Consider the following 17,291-nt stretch of genomic DNA (forward strand, 5'->3'; position numbering starts at 1 on the left):
TCGTTGGCCGCCATTCTGTACGGTCTCTTATAGATTGGAGCAGTTCCCGGTGCCAAGTCAATCCGGAATTCAATCCCTCTCTTGGGTAGCATGGTAGTGAGGTCTTCAGGAAACACTTCCGGATACTCGCAGACTATGGGTATATCTTCCAATTTTCTCAAGTTCTTCTCCACGGTGTCCACTGGGATTTCCGTCTCAATCTGATTCAACGAGACCCCTTTCCTTGGCGAGACTAGAGATTTGTACACCACGGTTTCTCCCTTCTCGTTGGTCAAGGTGACTGTGCGACTCGCACAATCGATGACTCCCTTAAACTTGGTCAGCCAATCCATCCCAAGAATGACATCTAGGTCTTTGGATTCGAGAAGAATGAGGTTGGCTAGAAATGGTGACCTTTGAATTTCTATTGTTATAGAAGGGCTGAATTGAACCGAAGTGGAGCTATTCCCTGGGGTATGAACCCGCATCGGTGTGCTAAGTTCCTCTCTTATTAACCCATGCATCCCGACAAATTTCTTTGAGATGAAAGAATGCGTTGCACCAGAATCAAAAAGTACTGTTGCAGGGATTGAGTTAACAGGAAACGTACCCAGTACGACCTCTGGTGCTGCTTGTGCCTCCTCCGCAGATGCGTGGTTGACACGAGCCTGGATAAACCTTGGCCCGGCACGCCTGGGCTTCGGGCATTTGTCAGCGAAGTGGCCAAGCTCGCCACAGTTGAAGCAGGACCCTGGTTTTGCTCCCGTCTCCTTCTTGGCTTGTGCGGGCTGGCCTGACTGTGCCGGTGCCACTGATGGGCGTGGAGCTGCACCGCGGTTGGGCTGACCTCCATGGTGGTTCTGACTGCCACTGGTGCCCTGGTGGAAGTTGCTAGGGTTGAACGGGCGGTGCTGGCGGACGATCATGGTGGTAGGTCCACCCTGCTGTCCGGGAGTGAAGCGCGGCCTCTGGTGACTTCCCTGAGGTGCCCTGAACTGAGCGGCCTTCCTCTTCCTGTCCATCTTGTTGCGTTGGTCCTCCTGACGGATTGCCTTGTCAACCAGCCTCTCAAAGTCGGCGTAGTCCCCAGATATCAGTTGGTTGGTCAGCTCGTCATCCAAACCCGCCATGAACTTCTCCTGCTTCTCGGCGTCGGTGCGGACATCCTCTGGTGCATATCGCGCGAGGCCATTGAACTCATGGAGGTACTCTGTCACAGTCCGGTTGCCCTGATGGAGCGCCCGGAATTCCCTCTTCTTTTGTGCCACGACCCCGTCTGGCACCTGTGCCTTCCTGAAACTACGGCAGAATTCTGCCCATGTGACTTCAGTACCCGGTGGGCGGGTGGCCATGTGGTTGTCCCACCAAGCTGACGCAGGACCCTGAAGCTGGTGTGTGGCGAAAGCGACCTTCTCCTGATCATTGCACTGCAGGAGATTCAGCTTCTTCTCTATTGCATGGAGCCAGTCGTTCGCCTCCATAGGGTTGGTGGTGCTGGAGAAGGTGGGTGGCCTGACGCGTAGAAACTCTGGCAACTTGGACTGAGGGGGAGGGGGACCAAACTGCTGGTGCTGCTGTTCGGCGTGCTGCATCATCCTTTGGTGCATCTGCTGGTGCTGCTGCTGCATCTGCTGCATCATGGCTGCCATCATCTGAGTCTGATGTGCCATAACTTGGGCAAGCGTCGGATTCTCGGGAAGTGGTGGCGGACCATTGCCAGAATCACTGTTGGGGTGCACACCATCCACGCGTTCTTCGCCGTTGCTGCCCTCGCCTGTCGTGCGGTTGCCAGTCCTGGTGTAGACCATCTGGAGGGAAGAGCAGACGGGGAAAAGAAGAAAAACAGATGCTCAAGAACTAAGCTTTATTACAAAGGAATTAAAACTGCAATTGTTCTGATCTGAATTAAAAACACTTAAAAGAGCAAGCAAACATCCTTATTAAGACAGCCATATCATAGGCACATGATATCAACCGTCAACTGACCCCAAACAAGCAGCCTAAACACGCAAACTAACAACCAGAAGCTAGACCATCGATAAACTAGTGGGAAAAACGAGCCTAATGCTCGGAACGGCTCCTGCGGTCGGTGGAGTCGAAAGCGTCCTCCTGCTCGTCACCCGGTCCCTCTGAGCGACTCCTGGAGCCTGACAGATCAGTCTCGCCGCTGCCACTGGCAGTAGCAGACAACCAACCTCCGGTACCACTGGCTGGACCTCTGGCGGCTGATGCTGGAGCGAAGGAGAGAGTGAACGCGGGAGCTGGAACTGGAGCTGCAGGAACTGCGGGCGGAACTGAAGGTGCTGCGGGAGCTGCTGCTGGAGGTGGGTTCCTGGGCGCAAGCTGGATGCGCACAGGTGCAGTCGTCGTCTTGCGGGGCGTGGTGCGGATCCGGACTCCTCCTAGCGCTGGAAGACCCTTTAGCTGAGCGTTCTCCTTCTTCAGGCGCGCTATCTCGTCCTTCAGAGCGACGATCCTCATGAGCTTCCCATCGTTCAAGGCCTTGGTCGCCTTGTGCAGGTCCGAGTGCATCCTGTCCAATCCCCTCATCACAGCACACATGTGACCAAAGGTGGTGTCGTTCTCGCCAGCTGTCGGACGGAAGGAGCTGACGCCATCACCATGGGCTCGACGGGGGTGGTAGCGGTACGCCGTGTCGTGGAAGATGTAGTCGTGGCGCTCCCGTAGTCTGGCCATCATCAAGTAGGCTGCCTCCTGACAGGCGTGATCTGCTGTGCCGCCAGATGCCTCGACCGCCATGTTAGCGAGGCAAGTCCCCACGTAGCCATGGACCTCCAAGCGGACACGGTGAGGAAGCTCGCCACTGAGCGGCGGAATCGTCGTGTACTCCGGCGCGTTGGGGTAGCCCACCACCAGTGTCATACGTGCCAACTCTGCCACGAAATCGATCATGCCTTCTCCGCGGTGGTTGGGTGGGTGACCGGCCATCTAGAGAAGACAAAGGAGTAGGATCAATGCATGCTCAAATCCAAATTTAAATAAAGCAATAAAGACTCAAATAAGGGAAACGAACAAGAGCGAAATTTTTATGCATAGATCATTTTGCATGAGAGCGAATAAATAAGACAGACTCACATAACGACAAAATAATGAGAAATTAGATACATATTAATAATAACAAACGAAGCATAAACACCTTGCAACCCATGTTATAGAGCTAGGACCTAATGCATTTCACCCATCAAACCCCAACTGACTGACGAATAAATCCCAATAATTTTACTAAAACCCTAGACTGACTCGTTTTGAAAAAAATCTCACTTTAAACGGGCGACCAAGATTTTTCCCTTGAACCTCAAGAACAGATCCCAATTTTCCCGGAACAAATCCAATTGCAAAGAACATATGCAATGAAAAGGATTCAGAGGGCTCTTAGGTTTTTCCATTTGGCTTGTCCTACGGTCAAGGTCGGCTCTGATACCAACTTGTCACGCCCAGAAATTCCCGAATAGAATTCCAAGCAGAATGTGCATTAAAATCCCCGTCCAGGACCAGCCGGGGTACACAAACGACAATGTTGACATTCAGATCCACGTCTTACAAACATCATAAAAGTCTTACAAAAATGCAGCGGAAAACAAAAGGTAACTGGAGCTAAGCCTTGACTAAACTGCAGCGGGAACACCACTCCACAGGCATCCTCGACGGCACGGACGAAGCCTACTCCTCAGAGAAACCTTCATCTGACACAAACTCGTCCTCTGGGGTTGGGAAAAGTAGAGCAAGACTGAGTACTACCCACTGTACTCAGCAAGTCATACCGGAATAGGAGTATGATGCAGGGAATTAACAAAGAAGAGCTAGAGTGGTTCGTTTGCATAAAGCGAGCATTTAAAAAACAGAAGTTAAAAGATTAACCAGTTGTAATAATTAATTAATATTAATCATCCGCTGTCCAACGCTAACCCACGTTGCGACAGGCCCAACCATCCACCTAAACTATCCAAGTTCAAAAGATTACACTAGGGTGAGACTAATCACGGTGAATCTGGTTGACCGCCCATAACCGCGGGCACGGCTATTCGAATAGTTTTACTCTGATCAGAGGTGTACAACTGTACCCACAAGACACAGCCCCACGACACGTTTCCGTGCGCCGACATGCCACCACGACATCCCGGAAAGAGGCTGTGACAGGACCCTTCGCATAACCCCCTCTAGCCAAGCACACCACACCTCAGGTTTCACCCCCGTCCCCAGCGGGCAACGGGCAGTCCCCTCTCGTGCCTAGGTGAATCCGGAAGCGACAGAGGCCGTCGCAGGGCCCGCCCCGCTCCATCACGCCCACCCTTGCCTGGATGCGTCGACTAGAGGAAAGCTACACTACAAGCCCAGCCGTTGCCCACGCTGGCTTGTGGTAAGTACGATAAATTCTTCCAGGGCATCCCGCGAACCGGTCCTTAACTGCCATGGGTGCGACCAGCAAAACCATGCACCCACAGCCCACCATGTGATTCATTTTAATTAACCAACACCAGAGCGGTGGTACTAATCCAACATTACCAAAAGAACTAACAGTCTAAACATTAATATGATTTTCCCCATTGTGAACTAGTTGAACTAAGCATGGCTAAGCAAACCCTAGTCCTAACTCTAATCAGGTTATAACCCAAGCTAACAAAGGAGCATGGTATCAAAATAGCATGGCTGTAACAATAGGTAACCATCCCATAGTAATATTGCAAAACAAATGCGGTATTTGAAGGAAAACATTAGGACATTTGCAATATAGGATCAATATGATCAAGTGACAAGCATGACTTGCCTTGCTCTGCTGCTGGAGGGACCTCGGCGACTATCTCGAAGTACACCGGAGCGTCGGAGAAATCGGAATCTAGCGACATACAAAGCAAACATTGCAAACAGGCTATAAGACTACTGAAACAGGGAACAAAACCATTTTTAATGGATTCTACACATTTTTCTTGATTTACTGAGACTTGAATGGGATTAAACGGAGCTCGGATGAATTAGTTATGAATTTTAGAAGATTCACTGTGTTTATTACTATAACAAAAATCCTTAAATAATTTATTGCGCAATATTAACCAGGGCTGACGTCAGCACGGGGGGAGTGCGGCGCCGACAAGCGGGGCCCACCGGTCAGCGACTCGGGAGAGGGAGGAAGGGGCGGCGGCTCGCGGGCCCACTGGTCAGTGGCTCGGGAGGCGAAGGAAGGGGCGGCGGCACCCGGCTCGGCCCGGCTCAAGGCCGGCCGACCGGCCGCGGCGACGGCGACGGCGCGCGCGCGAACGCGTTGCCGGCGACGGCAACCGGCGGCGGGGCGACGGCGCAAAAGGCGATGCGGAGGCGGCTGCGCTAACGGCGGCTAGGAAGGGGAGGGAACGGCGGCGATAAAGGCGGCCGCCGGCGCGGCTCGGCATCAAAGCCGACCGGCCGGCTGGGTCTAACGGCGACGGCACGCGGCCGACGACGGCGGCTACCGGCGGCGCGGGAGGCGGCGGCGGCAGTCGAAGGCGACGGCGCGCGACTCGAAGCGGCGGCGTGGCACTAGGAGGAGAGGAAGGGGAAAAGAAGGGAGGGGTGCCTCACCGAGGGTGGCCGGCGCGGAGGAAGACGATGGCGAACGGCGACGGCAACCACGAGAGGACGACGTCGGCGGGCGGACGAGCTTCGGGGTGCCCTAAGGAAGGTGAAGAGAGGGATTAGAGAGAGGGAGATGGACAACGGCGACCGGAACCCGTGGCCGAAGGCGGCGGTAGAGATGGCGCTCACCCGTGCGCGTGGAGATGAGGGCTCCGGCGACGAACCTCGACGGAGGAGGGGTGGACGAGGTGGACCTCGGCCGCGCGAAGCTGACGGCGGCGAGCCTAGCGGCGGCTAGCGGCGACCGGAGTAGCGGAAGCGGCGGCGGCGGGTGGTTGCACGGCGCGGGAGCGATGGGGAGCTCGGGAGAGGTCGGCGCAATGGGGAAAAAGTGAGAGGGAGCGGCGGTGAAGCTTAAATAAGGGAAGAGAGGGCCGGACGTGGCCGGGAGAGGCGGGAATCGCCGGCCGACGCGGGGGAGTGGGGAGGAGAGAGAGGCGGGATTCGGTTTTCGAATCCCGGCCATCTCGGGCGCGGGCGCGAGCGGGAGAGAGAGGGGAATGGGCGCGGGAGACGCGGCGCACGCGCGGGCGTGGTCGACGTGGCCCGAGGAAGGCGGAGACGTGGGCGCGGCGACGGTTGCGGGCGCGGCGGCGCGCCGGGATCGGCGGGAGGAGGGAGACGGGCCCGACAGGTGGGCCCCACCTGTCGGCGACCCCGAGAGAGGAGACAGCGGGGCGGCCTGGCTGCCGGGCTGGGCCTCGGCCTGCGGCCGGCCCAACAGAGAGGGGGGGGAAGGAAAAGAGAAATGGGCCGACGGCCCATTTGACAAAAAGGAGGAAAAAGAGAGGAAAAAGAAAAAGAAAAAGGAAAAAGGATTTTCCCTGGAATAAAATATTGCTTGCTCAATTTTAATTGGTTAAAATTGTTTCTAGAGCTCTGAAAATTCCACTAAAAATCCTGTTAATGAATTTCGACATGTAGAACTCAAGAAAAATTCCACATGTCAAGTCCGATTATTATTTGCATTACTTTCTTAGGGTTTTCTCCTGATTTCACCTGCATTTTCTTGGGGTCATTTGTAAATTACAATTTTGGCTTGGGAGGAAAACTTCGGGGTGTGACAAACCTACCCCCCTTAAACGGAATCTCGGCCCCGAGATTCGGAGGAGCTGGTGAAGAGGTGCGGATGGGCGGCTTTCAACTCATCTTCCCTTTCCCAGGTTGCTTCCTCTTCCGAATGATGACTCCACTGAACACGGCAAAACCGGGTAACCTTGTTTCTGGTTCTCCTTTCGCTGGTATCAAATATGCGAACCGGCTTCTCCACATATGTTAGGTCCTCCTGGATATCAATGTGTTCCGAATCAGCCTGTTCTTCAGGTACCCTTAAACACTTCTTTAATTGGGACACATGGAACACGTCATGGATGCCGATCATATTGGATGGAAGTTCTAGCTGATAAGCAACTTCTCCCCTTCGTTCCAAGATTTTGTATGGTCCCACGAAGCGTGGTGCCAACTTGCCTTTCGTCTGAAAACGGTGTACTCCCCGGAGCGGAGTGACACGAAGATACACGTAATCTCCTGTCTCAAAAGTGAGCTCCCTTCGACGGTTATCCGCGTAACTCTTCTGTCGAGACTGAGCAATCCTCAACCTTTCCCTGATGATTCTGACTTTCTCTTCTGCTTCCGCTAATACTTCTGTTCCGAACAGTTGACGTTCGCCTGTCTGATCCCAGAAGAGAGGTGTGCGGCACTTCCGGCCGTATAAAGCTTCAAACGGTGCCATCTGTAGACTGGCCTGGTAGCTGTTGTTGTACGAGAATTCCGCATATGGCAAGCTTTTGTCCCAAGCTCCACCAAAATCAAGAGCGCAAGCTCTCAGCATATCCTCCAAGATTTGATTGACTCGCTCGGTCTGACCATCAGTTTGCGGGTGATAGGCCGTGCTGAAGTTTAAACGGGTCCCCAATTCTTCCTGCAGTTTCTGCCAAAACTTTGAGGTGAACTGACTACCTCGGTCGGATACTATCTTCTTGGGTACTCCATGTAGGCACATGATTCTCGAAAGGTAAAGCTCCGCCAACCTTTTGCCCGTATATGTGGTATGCACTGGTATGAAGTGAGCAACCTTAGTGAGTCGATCCACGACTACCCAGATTGAATCGTGACCCGATGATGTCCGGGGCAGTCCTGTTATAAAGTCCATTCCAATCTCCTCCCATTTCCATTCCGGGATTTGAAGAGGTTGGAGTAAACCTGCTGGTCTTTGGTGCTCTGCCTTCACTCGTTGGCAAACATCGCAGAGTGCGACGAATTCAGCTATTTCTCTCCTCATGCTGACCCACCAAAACTTTTCTTTGAGGTCTTGATACATTTTAGTGCTGCCTGGATGAATGGAGTACTGGGTCTGATGAGCCTCGGTGAGTATCAGATCCTTCAATTCCTTGTCGTCAGGTACACACAATCTTTCTCCCATCCAGATTGTGCCATGCTCATCTTCGTGGAAATCCCAAGCCTTTCCGACTCTCATGTTCTTTTTCAGTTCTGCTATTTCCGGATCATTTACTTGAGCGGCTCTAACTTGATCCACGAGCGTAGGCCGTGCCTCCAGAGCGGCTACGAACCCGTGTTCAGCAATTCCCATGTTGAGATGTTCAAACTCCTGCCGCAATTCCTCACACATGCCCTCGATGCATAGGGCAGTGCAGTAACTTTTCCGGCTTAAAGCGTCTGCCACCACATTGGCTTTACCTGGGTGGTAGTGAATACTCATGTCATAGTCTTTGATTAGTTCCAACCATCTTCGTTGTCGAAGGTTTAGATCCGGTTGGGTGAAGATGTATTTCAGACTCTTATGGTCCGTATATACCTCGCAGCGGTTGCCAATCAGATAGTGCCTCCAGATCTTCAAAGCATGAACCACTGCTGCCAATTCCAGGTCATGAGTTGGATAATTTCCTTCGTGTGGACGCAACTGCCGCGAGGCATACGCAACCACTCTGCCTTCCTGCATTAGGACACATCCAAGTCCGTGACGGGATGCATCACAATAGACTTGGAAGTCTTTCGTCGGGTCGGGCAGAATCAAAACTGGTGCGGATACTAACTTCTTCTTGAGCTCCTCGAAACTCTTATCGCACTCAGCTGTCCATTTAAACTTCTCATCTTTCTTAAGCAACTGAGTCATGGGTCGGGCGATTCTGGAGAAATTTTCGATGAATCGGCGGTAATAACCTGCCAGTCCTAGAAAACTTCGAATCTGCGACACGGTCTTAGGTGGGGTCCATTTGGTAACTGACTCCACGTTCGATGGGTCAACTGCCACACCCTGAGCTGTAATGACATGGCCCAGAAATTTGACTTCCGTCAACCAGAAGTCACACTTGCTGAACTTGGCGTATAGCTGGTGCTCCTTCAACTTTTCGAGTACCAGACGGAGATGTTGTTCATGTTCTTCTTCGGACTCTGAATAGATAAGAATATCGTCGATGAACACCACAACAAACTTGTCCAGAAACTCCATGAACACTTTGTTCATCAGATTCATGAAGAATGCGGGTGCGTTGGTAAGACCGAAAGACATAACCGTGCACTCATATAGTTCGTACCGAGTGGTGAAGGCCGTCTTCGGAATATCCTCTTCCCGGATTCTCAACTGGTGGTAGCCTGATCGCAGGTCTATCTTAGAAAACACTTTAGCTCCTTTCAGTTGATCAAATAAATCGTCGATTCGCGGTAAAGGATATTTATTCTTGATTGTGACCTCGTTAAGTGCGCGATAATCGACGCACATCCTCTTCGTCTTATCCTTTTTCTCCACAAAAATGACCGGAGCGCCCCAAGGTGAAGTGCTTGGTCGTATGTACCCTTTCTGCAGCTGCTCATCAACTTGCTTCTTGACCTCTGCTAATTCGTTGGCCGCCATTCTGTACGGTCTCTTATAGATTGGAGCAGTTCCCGGTGCCAAGTCAATCCGGAATTCAATCCCTCTCTTGGGTGGCATGGTAGTGAGGTCTTCAGGAAACACTTCCGGATACTCGCAGACTATGGGTATATCTTCCAATTTTCTCAAGTTCTTCTCCACGGTGTCCACTGGGATTTCCGTCTCAATCTGATTCAACGAGACCCCTTTCCTTGGCGAGACTAGAGATTTGTACACCACGGTTTCTCCCTTCTCGTTGGTCAAGGTGACTGTGCGACTCGCACAATCGATGACTCCCTTAAACTTGGTCAGCCAATCCATCCCAAGAATGACATCTAGGTCTTTGGATTCGAGAAGAATGAGGTTGGCTAGAAATGGTGACCTTTGAATTTCTATTGTTATAGAAGGGCTGAATTGAACCGAAGTGGAGCTATTCCCTGGGGTATGAACCCGCATCGGTGTGCTAAGTTCCTCTCTTATTAACCCATGCATCCCGAGAAATTTCTTTGAGATGAAAGAATGCGTTGCACCAGAATCAAAAAGTACTGTTGCAGGGATTGAGTTAACAGGAAACGTACCCAGTACGACCTCTGGTGCTGCTTGTGCCTCCTCCGCAGATGCGTGGTTGACACGAGCCTGGATAAACCTTGGCCCGGCACGCCTGGGCTTCGGGCATTTGTCAGCGAAGTGGCCAAGCTCGCCACAGTTGAAGCAGGACCCTGGTTTTGCTCCCGTCTCCTTCTTGGCTTGTGCGGGCTGGCCTGACTGTGCCGGTGCCACTGATGGGCGTGGAGCTGCACCGCGGTTGGGCTGACCTCCATGGTGGTTCTGACTGCCACTGGTGCCCTGGTGGAAGTTGCTAGGGTTGAACGGGCGGTGCTGGCGGACGATCATGGTGGTAGGTCCACCCTGCTGTCCGGGAGTGAAGCGCGGCCTCTGGTGACTTCCCTGAGGTGCCCTGAACTGAGCGGCCTTCCTCTTCCTGTCCATCTTGTTGCGTTGGTCCTCCTGACGGATTGCCTTGTCAACCAGCCTCTCAAAGTCGGCGTAGTCCCCAGATATCAGTTGGTTGGTCAGCTCGTCATCCAAACCCGCCATGAACTTCTCCTGCTTCTCGGCGTCGGTGCGGACATCCTCTGGTGCATATCGCGCGAGGCCATTGAACTCATGGAGGTACTCTGTCACAGTCCGGTTGCCCTGATGGAGCGCCCGGAATTCCCTCTTCTTTTGTGCCACGACCCCGTCTGGCACCTGTGCCTTCCTGAAACTACGGCAGAATTCTGCCCATGTGACTTCAGTACCCGGTGGGCGGGTGGCCATGTGGTTGTCCCACCAAGCTGACGCAGGACCCTGAAGCTGGTGTGTGGCGAAAGCGACCTTCTCCTGATCATTGCACTGCAGGAGATTCAGCTTCTTCTCTATTGCATGGAGCCAGTCGTTCGCCTCCATAGGGTTGGTGGTGCTGGAGAAGGTGGGTGGCCTGACGCGTAGAAACTCTGGCAACTTGGACTGAGGGGGAGGGGGACCAAACTGCTGGTGCTGCTGTTCGGCGTGCTGCATCATCCTTTGGTGCATCTGCTGGTGCTGCTGCTGCATCTGCTGCATCATGGCTGCCATCATCTGAGTCTGATGTGCCATAACTTGGGCAAGCGTCGGATTCTCGGGAAGTGGTGGCGGACCATTGCCAGAATCACTGTTGGGGTGCACACCATCCACGCGTTCTTCGCCGTTGCTGCCCTCGCCTGTCGTGCGGTTGCCAGTCCTGGTGTAGACCATCTGGAGGGAAGAGCAGACGGGGAAAAGAAGAAAAACAGATGCTCAAGAACTAAGCTTTATTACAAAGGAATTAAAACTGCAATTGTTCTGATCTGAATTAAAAACACTTAAAAGAGCAAGCAAACATCCTTATTAAGACAGCCATATCATAGGCACATGATATCAACCGTCAACTGACCCCAAACAAGCAGCCTAAACACGCAAACTAACAACCAGAAGCTAGACCATCGATAAACTAGTGGGAAAAACGAGCCTAATGCTCGGAACGGCTCCTGCGGTCGGTGGAGTCGAAAGCGTCCTCCTGCTCGTCACCCGGTCCCTCTGAGCGACTCCTGGAGCCTGACAGATCAGTCTCGCCGCTGCCACTGGCAGTAGCAGACAACCAACCTCCGGTACCACTGGCTGGACCTCTGGCGGCTGATGCTGGAGCGAAGGAGAGAGTGAACGCGGGAGCTGGAACTGGAGCTGCAGGAACTGCGGGCGGAACTGAAGGTGCTGCGGGAGCTGCTGCTGGAGGTGGGTTCCTGGGCGCAAGCTGGATGCGCACAGGTGCAGTCGTCGTCTTGCGGGGCGTGGTGCGGATCCGGACTCCTCCTGGCGCTGGAAGACCCTTTAGCTGAGCGTTCTCCTTCTTCAGGCGCGCTATCTCGTCCTTCAGAGCGACGATCCTCATGAGCTTCCCATCGTTCAAGGCCTTGGTCGCCTTGTGCAGGTCCGAGTGCATCCTGTCCAATCCCCTCATCACAGCACACATGTGACCAAAGGTGGTGTCGTTCTCGCCAGCTGTCGGACGGAAGGAGCTGACGCCATCACCATGGGCTCGACGGGGGTGGTAGCGGTACGCCGTGTCGTGGAAGATGTAGTCGTGGCGCTCCCGTAGTCTGGCCATCATCAAGTAGGCTGCCTCCTGACAGGCGTGATCTGCTGTGCCGCCAGATGCCTCGACCGCCATGTTAGCGAGGCAAGTCCCCACGTAGCCATGGACCTCCAAGCGGACACGGTGAGGAAGCTCGCCACTGAGCGGCGGAATCGTCGTGTACTCCGGCGCGTTGGGGTAGCCCACCACCAGTGTCATACGTGCCAACTCTGCCACGAAATCGATCATGCCTTCTCCGCGGTGGTTGGGTGGGTGACCGGCCATCTAGAGAAGACAAAGGAGTAGGATCAATGCATGCTCAAATCCAAATTTAAATAAAGCAATAAAGACTCAAATAAGGGAAACGAACAAGAGCGAAATTTTTATGCATAGATCATTTTGCATGAGAGCGAATAAATAAGACAGACTCACATAACGACAAAATAATGAGAAATTAGATACATATTAATAATAACAAACGAAGCATAAACACCTTGCAACCCATGTTATAGAGCTAGGACCTAATGCATTTCACCCATCAAACCCCAACTGACTGACGAATAAATCCCAATAATTTTACTAAAACCCTAGACTGACTCGTTTTGAAAAAAATCTCACTTTAAACGGGCGACCAAGATTTTTCCCTTGAACCTCAAGAACAGATCCCAATTTTCCCGGAACAAATCCAATTGCAAAGAACATATGCAATGAAAAGGATTCAGAGGGCTCTTAGGTTTTTCCATTTGGCTTGTCCTACGGTCAAGGTCGGCTCTGATACCAACTTGTCACGCCCAGAAATTCCCGAATAGAATTTCAAGCAGAATGTGCATTAAAATCCCCGTCCAGGACCAGCCGGGGTACACAAACGACAATGTTGACATTCAGATCCACGTCTTACAAACATCATAAAAGTCTTACAAAAATGCAGCGGAAAACAAAAGGTAACTGGAGCTAAGCCTTGACTAAACTGCAGCGGGAACACCACTCCACAGGCATCCTCGACGGCACGGACGAAGCCTACTCCTCAGAGAAACCTTCATCTGACACAAACTCGTCCTCTGGGGTTGGGAAAAGTAGAGCAAGACTGAGTACTACCCACTGTACTCAGCAAGTCATACCGGAATAGGAGTATGATGCAGGGAATTAACAAAGAAGAGCTAGAGTGGTTCGTTTGCATAAAGCGAGCATTTAAAAAACAGAAGTTAAAAGATTAACCAGTTGTAATAATTAATTAATATTAATCATCCGCTGTCCAACGCTAACCCACGTTGCGACAGGCCCAACCATCCACCTAAACTATCCAAGTTCAAAAGATTACACTAGGGTGAGACTAATCACGGTGAATCTGGTTGACCGCCCATAACCGCGGGCACGGCTATTCGAATAGTTTTACTCTGATCAGAGGTGTACAACTGTACCCACAAGACACAGCCCCACGACACGTTTCCGTGCGCCGACATGCCACCACGACATCCCGGAAAGAGGCTGTGACAGGACCCTTCGCATAACCCCCTCTAGCCAAGCACACCACACCTCAGGTTTCACCCCCGTCCCCAGCGGGCAACGGGCAGTCCCCTCTCGTGCCTAGGTGAATCCGGAAGCGACAGAGGCCGTCGCAGGGCCCGCCCCGCTCCATCACGCCCACCCTTGCCTGGATGCGTCGACTAGAGGAAAGCTACACTACAAGCCCAGCCGTTGCCCACGCTGGCTTGTGGTAAGTACGATAAATTCTTCCAGGGCATCCCGCGAACCGGTCCTTAACTGCCATGGGTGCGACCAGCAAAACCATGCACCCACAGCCCACCATGTGATTCATTTTAATTAACCAACACCAGAGCGGTGGTACTAATCCAACATTACCAAAAGAACTAACAGTCTAAACATTAATATGATTTTCCCCATTGTGAACTAGTTGAACTAAGCATGGCTAAGCAAACCCTAGTCCTAACTCTAATCAGGTTATAACCCAAGCTAACAAAGGAGCATGGTATCAAAATAGCATGGCTGTAACAATAGGTAACCATCCCATAGTAATATTGCAAAACAAATGCGGTATTTGAAGGAAAACATTAGGACATTTGCAATATAGGATCAATATGATCAAGTGACAAGCATGACTTGCCTTGCTCTGCTGCTGGAGGGACCTCGGCGACTATCTCGAAGTACACCGGAGCGTCGGAGAAATCGGAATCTAGCGACATACAAAGCAAACATTGCAAACAGGCTATAAGACTACTGAAACAGGGAACAAAACCATTTTTAATGGATTCTACACATTTTTCTTGATTTACTGAGACTTGAATGGGATTAAACGGAGCTCGGATGAATTAGTTATGAATTTTAGAAGATTCACTGTGTTTATTACTATAACAAAAATCCTTAAATAATTTATTGCGCAATATTAACCAGGGCTGACGTCAGCACGGGGGGAGTGCGGCGCCGACAAGCGGGGCCCACCGGTCAGCGACTCGGGAGAGGGAGGAAGGGGCGGCGGCTCGCGGGCCCACTGGTCAGTGGCTCGGGAGGCGAAGGAAGGGGCGGCGGCACCCGGCTCGGCCCGGCTCAAGGCCGGCCGACCGGCCGCGGCGACGGCGACGGCGCGCGCGCGAACGCGTTGCCGGCGACGGCAACCGGCGGCGGGGCGACGGCGCAAAAGGCGATGCGGAGGCGGCTGCGCTAACGGCGGCTAGGAAGGGGAGGGAACGGCGGCGATAAAGGCGGCCGCCGGCGCGGCTCGGCATCAAAGCCGACCGGCCGGCTGGGTCTAACGGCGACGGCATGCGGCCGACGACGGCGGCTACCGGCGGCGCGGGAGGCGGCGGCGGCAGTCGAAGGCGACGGCGCGCGACTCGAAGCGGCGGCGTGGCACTAGGAGGAGAGGAAGGGGAAAAGAAGGGAGGGGTGCCTCACCGAGGGTGGCCGGCGCGGAGGAAGACGATGGCGAACGGCGACGGCAACCACGAGAGGACGACGTCGGCGGGCGGACGAGCTTCGGGGTGCCCTAAGGAAGGTGAAGAGAGGGATTAGAGAGAGGGAGATGGACAACGGCGACCGGAACCCGTGGCCGAAGGCGGCGGTAGAGATGGCGCTCACCCGTGCGCGTGGAGATGAGGGCTCCGGCGACGAACCTCGACGGAGGAGGGGTGGACGAGGTGGACCTCGGCCGCGCGAAGCTGACGGCGGCGACGGCGCAAGACGGCGGCGAGCCTAGCGGCGGCTAGCGGCGACCGGAGTAGCGGAAGCGGCGGCGGCGGGTGGTTGCACGGCGCGGGAGCGATGGGGAGCTCGGGAGAGGTCGGCGCAATGGGGAAAAAGTGAGAGGGAGCGGCGGTGAAGCTTAAATAAGGGAAGAGAGGGCCGGACGTGGCCGGGAGAGGCGGGAATCGCCGGCCGACGCGGGGGAGTGGGGAGGAGAGAGAGGCGGGATTCGGTTTTCGAATCCCGGCCATCTCGGGCGCGGGCGCGAGCGGGAGAGAGAGGGGAATGGGCGCGGGAGACGCGGCGCACGCGCGGGCGTGGTCAACGTGGCCCGAGGAAGGCGGAGACGTGGGCGCGGCGACGGTTGCGGGCGCGGCGGCGCGCCGGGATCGGCGGGAGGAGGGAGACGGGCCCGACAGGTGGGCCCCACCTGTCGGCGACCCCGAGAGAGGAGACAGCGGGGCGGCCTGGCTGCCGGGCTGGGCCTCGGCCTGCGGCCGGCCCAACAGAGAGGGGGGGAAGGAAAAGAGAAATGGGCCGACGGCCCATTTGACAAAAAGGAGGAAAAAGAGAGGAAAAAGAAAAAGAAAAAGGAAAAAGGATTTTCCCTGGAATAAAATATTGCTTGCTCAATTTTAATTGGTTAAAATTGTTTCTAGAGCTCTGAAAATTCCACTAAAAATCCTGTTAATGAATTTCGACATGTAGAACTCAAGAAAAATTCCACATGTCAAGTCCGATTATTATTTGCATTACTTTCTTAGGGTTTTCTCCTGATTTCACCTGCATTTTCTTGGGGTCATTTGTAAATTACAATTTTGGCTTGGGAGGAAAACTTCGGGGTGTGACAGTCCCCAAGTGTGCAGTTGGAGATAGACATCTTGACTATTGTGCTACTGTTTGTACCTTTAAGGCTTTAAACATGTCATTACCACTCCTGTATGATTTTCCCAGTCCAATTTTTTGAGTTCTGTATGATTTTTTTTTCAACTTTGAATACCCTTTGCTTAAATCCTGGATCCGCCACTGGTGGACGCGTGGATAGAAAGCAAATCGAACGGCCGAGCATGATCTGTGCAGCATGACGAAGAGGGTTCTCGTTCCTGATTCTCAGGTTTCGGATAAAAGCAGAACCTCTGCACTTCTCATCTACAGCTGAATTTTGTATGATGGTGGTTCTCTAGTTTCTGATCAAAATACAAAAGAGGGATATGTACATGTACTACCTCAAAGGACTGTAAATGCATCAAAAGAGGATGGTTATTATCTTTTAAAAAGAATCAAAAGAAAAGAGGATGGTGTATTGTAATCTGAAATATTTAATCTCTGTAAAACGTTAAGAGTATGTAAGGATTGTAGTGCGCATGCTATAAGCTTTAATTTGACACCTTTTTTTTGTTGTTCAAATTGCAAGGAAATTGATATCCCTTTGTAATCTGTATAATGTATTTTTCTATCTGAAATACATATGGCGTGTTAGGGGTTCTGAAATCTGCATTCTGATGGGTGTGTTAAAAAAATGTGATTATTTATCTGATTCCATAGATAAATAAAATATGGAATATTGTGTAATCCGAAATCTTAAATGTCTCGTATAGTCCAAGCATATATTATGCATCAATTTGATGTTGTCTGATGAATTGATACAAAACGTTTCGGCACTTGATCGAGGCTACTGGTTATACAAAGCTGAATTCAAATTCAGTGCACTACAATAAAGAAACGAAAACATGGCTCCAAGCCTCCAAACAGTTAACAAACATGTTTTTCTATAAACTTGGTCAAACATAATAAATTTGGATTAGGAAAAAAAATCAAACGACTTATAATATAAAACAGTTAATAAGAAGGTAAAATGGCATTTGTGCTTAAAAAAACAGTTAATAAGCATTTGTGATTAAAAAAAGAGGAGTTTGTAGCATAGGGCAGTAGGGCTTCTCTCGTGAGCAGGAAGTCACCTAGACGTCATAGTCTAGCGGCACAAGG

General features: G+C 52.3%; 1 pseudogene; it reads right to left on the reverse strand.

Moving 5' to 3' along the window:
- LOC136356530 (uncharacterized) overlaps positions 1–17,291 on the reverse strand; it is a 55,467-nt pseudogene that overhangs the window by 27,119 nt on the left and 11,057 nt on the right.

This window comes from Oryza sativa, chromosome 5 (genome assembly GCF_034140825.1).
Source record: "Oryza sativa Japonica Group chromosome 5, ASM3414082v1".
NCBI classification, from domain to species: Eukaryota; Viridiplantae; Streptophyta; class Magnoliopsida; order Poales; family Poaceae; genus Oryza; species Oryza sativa.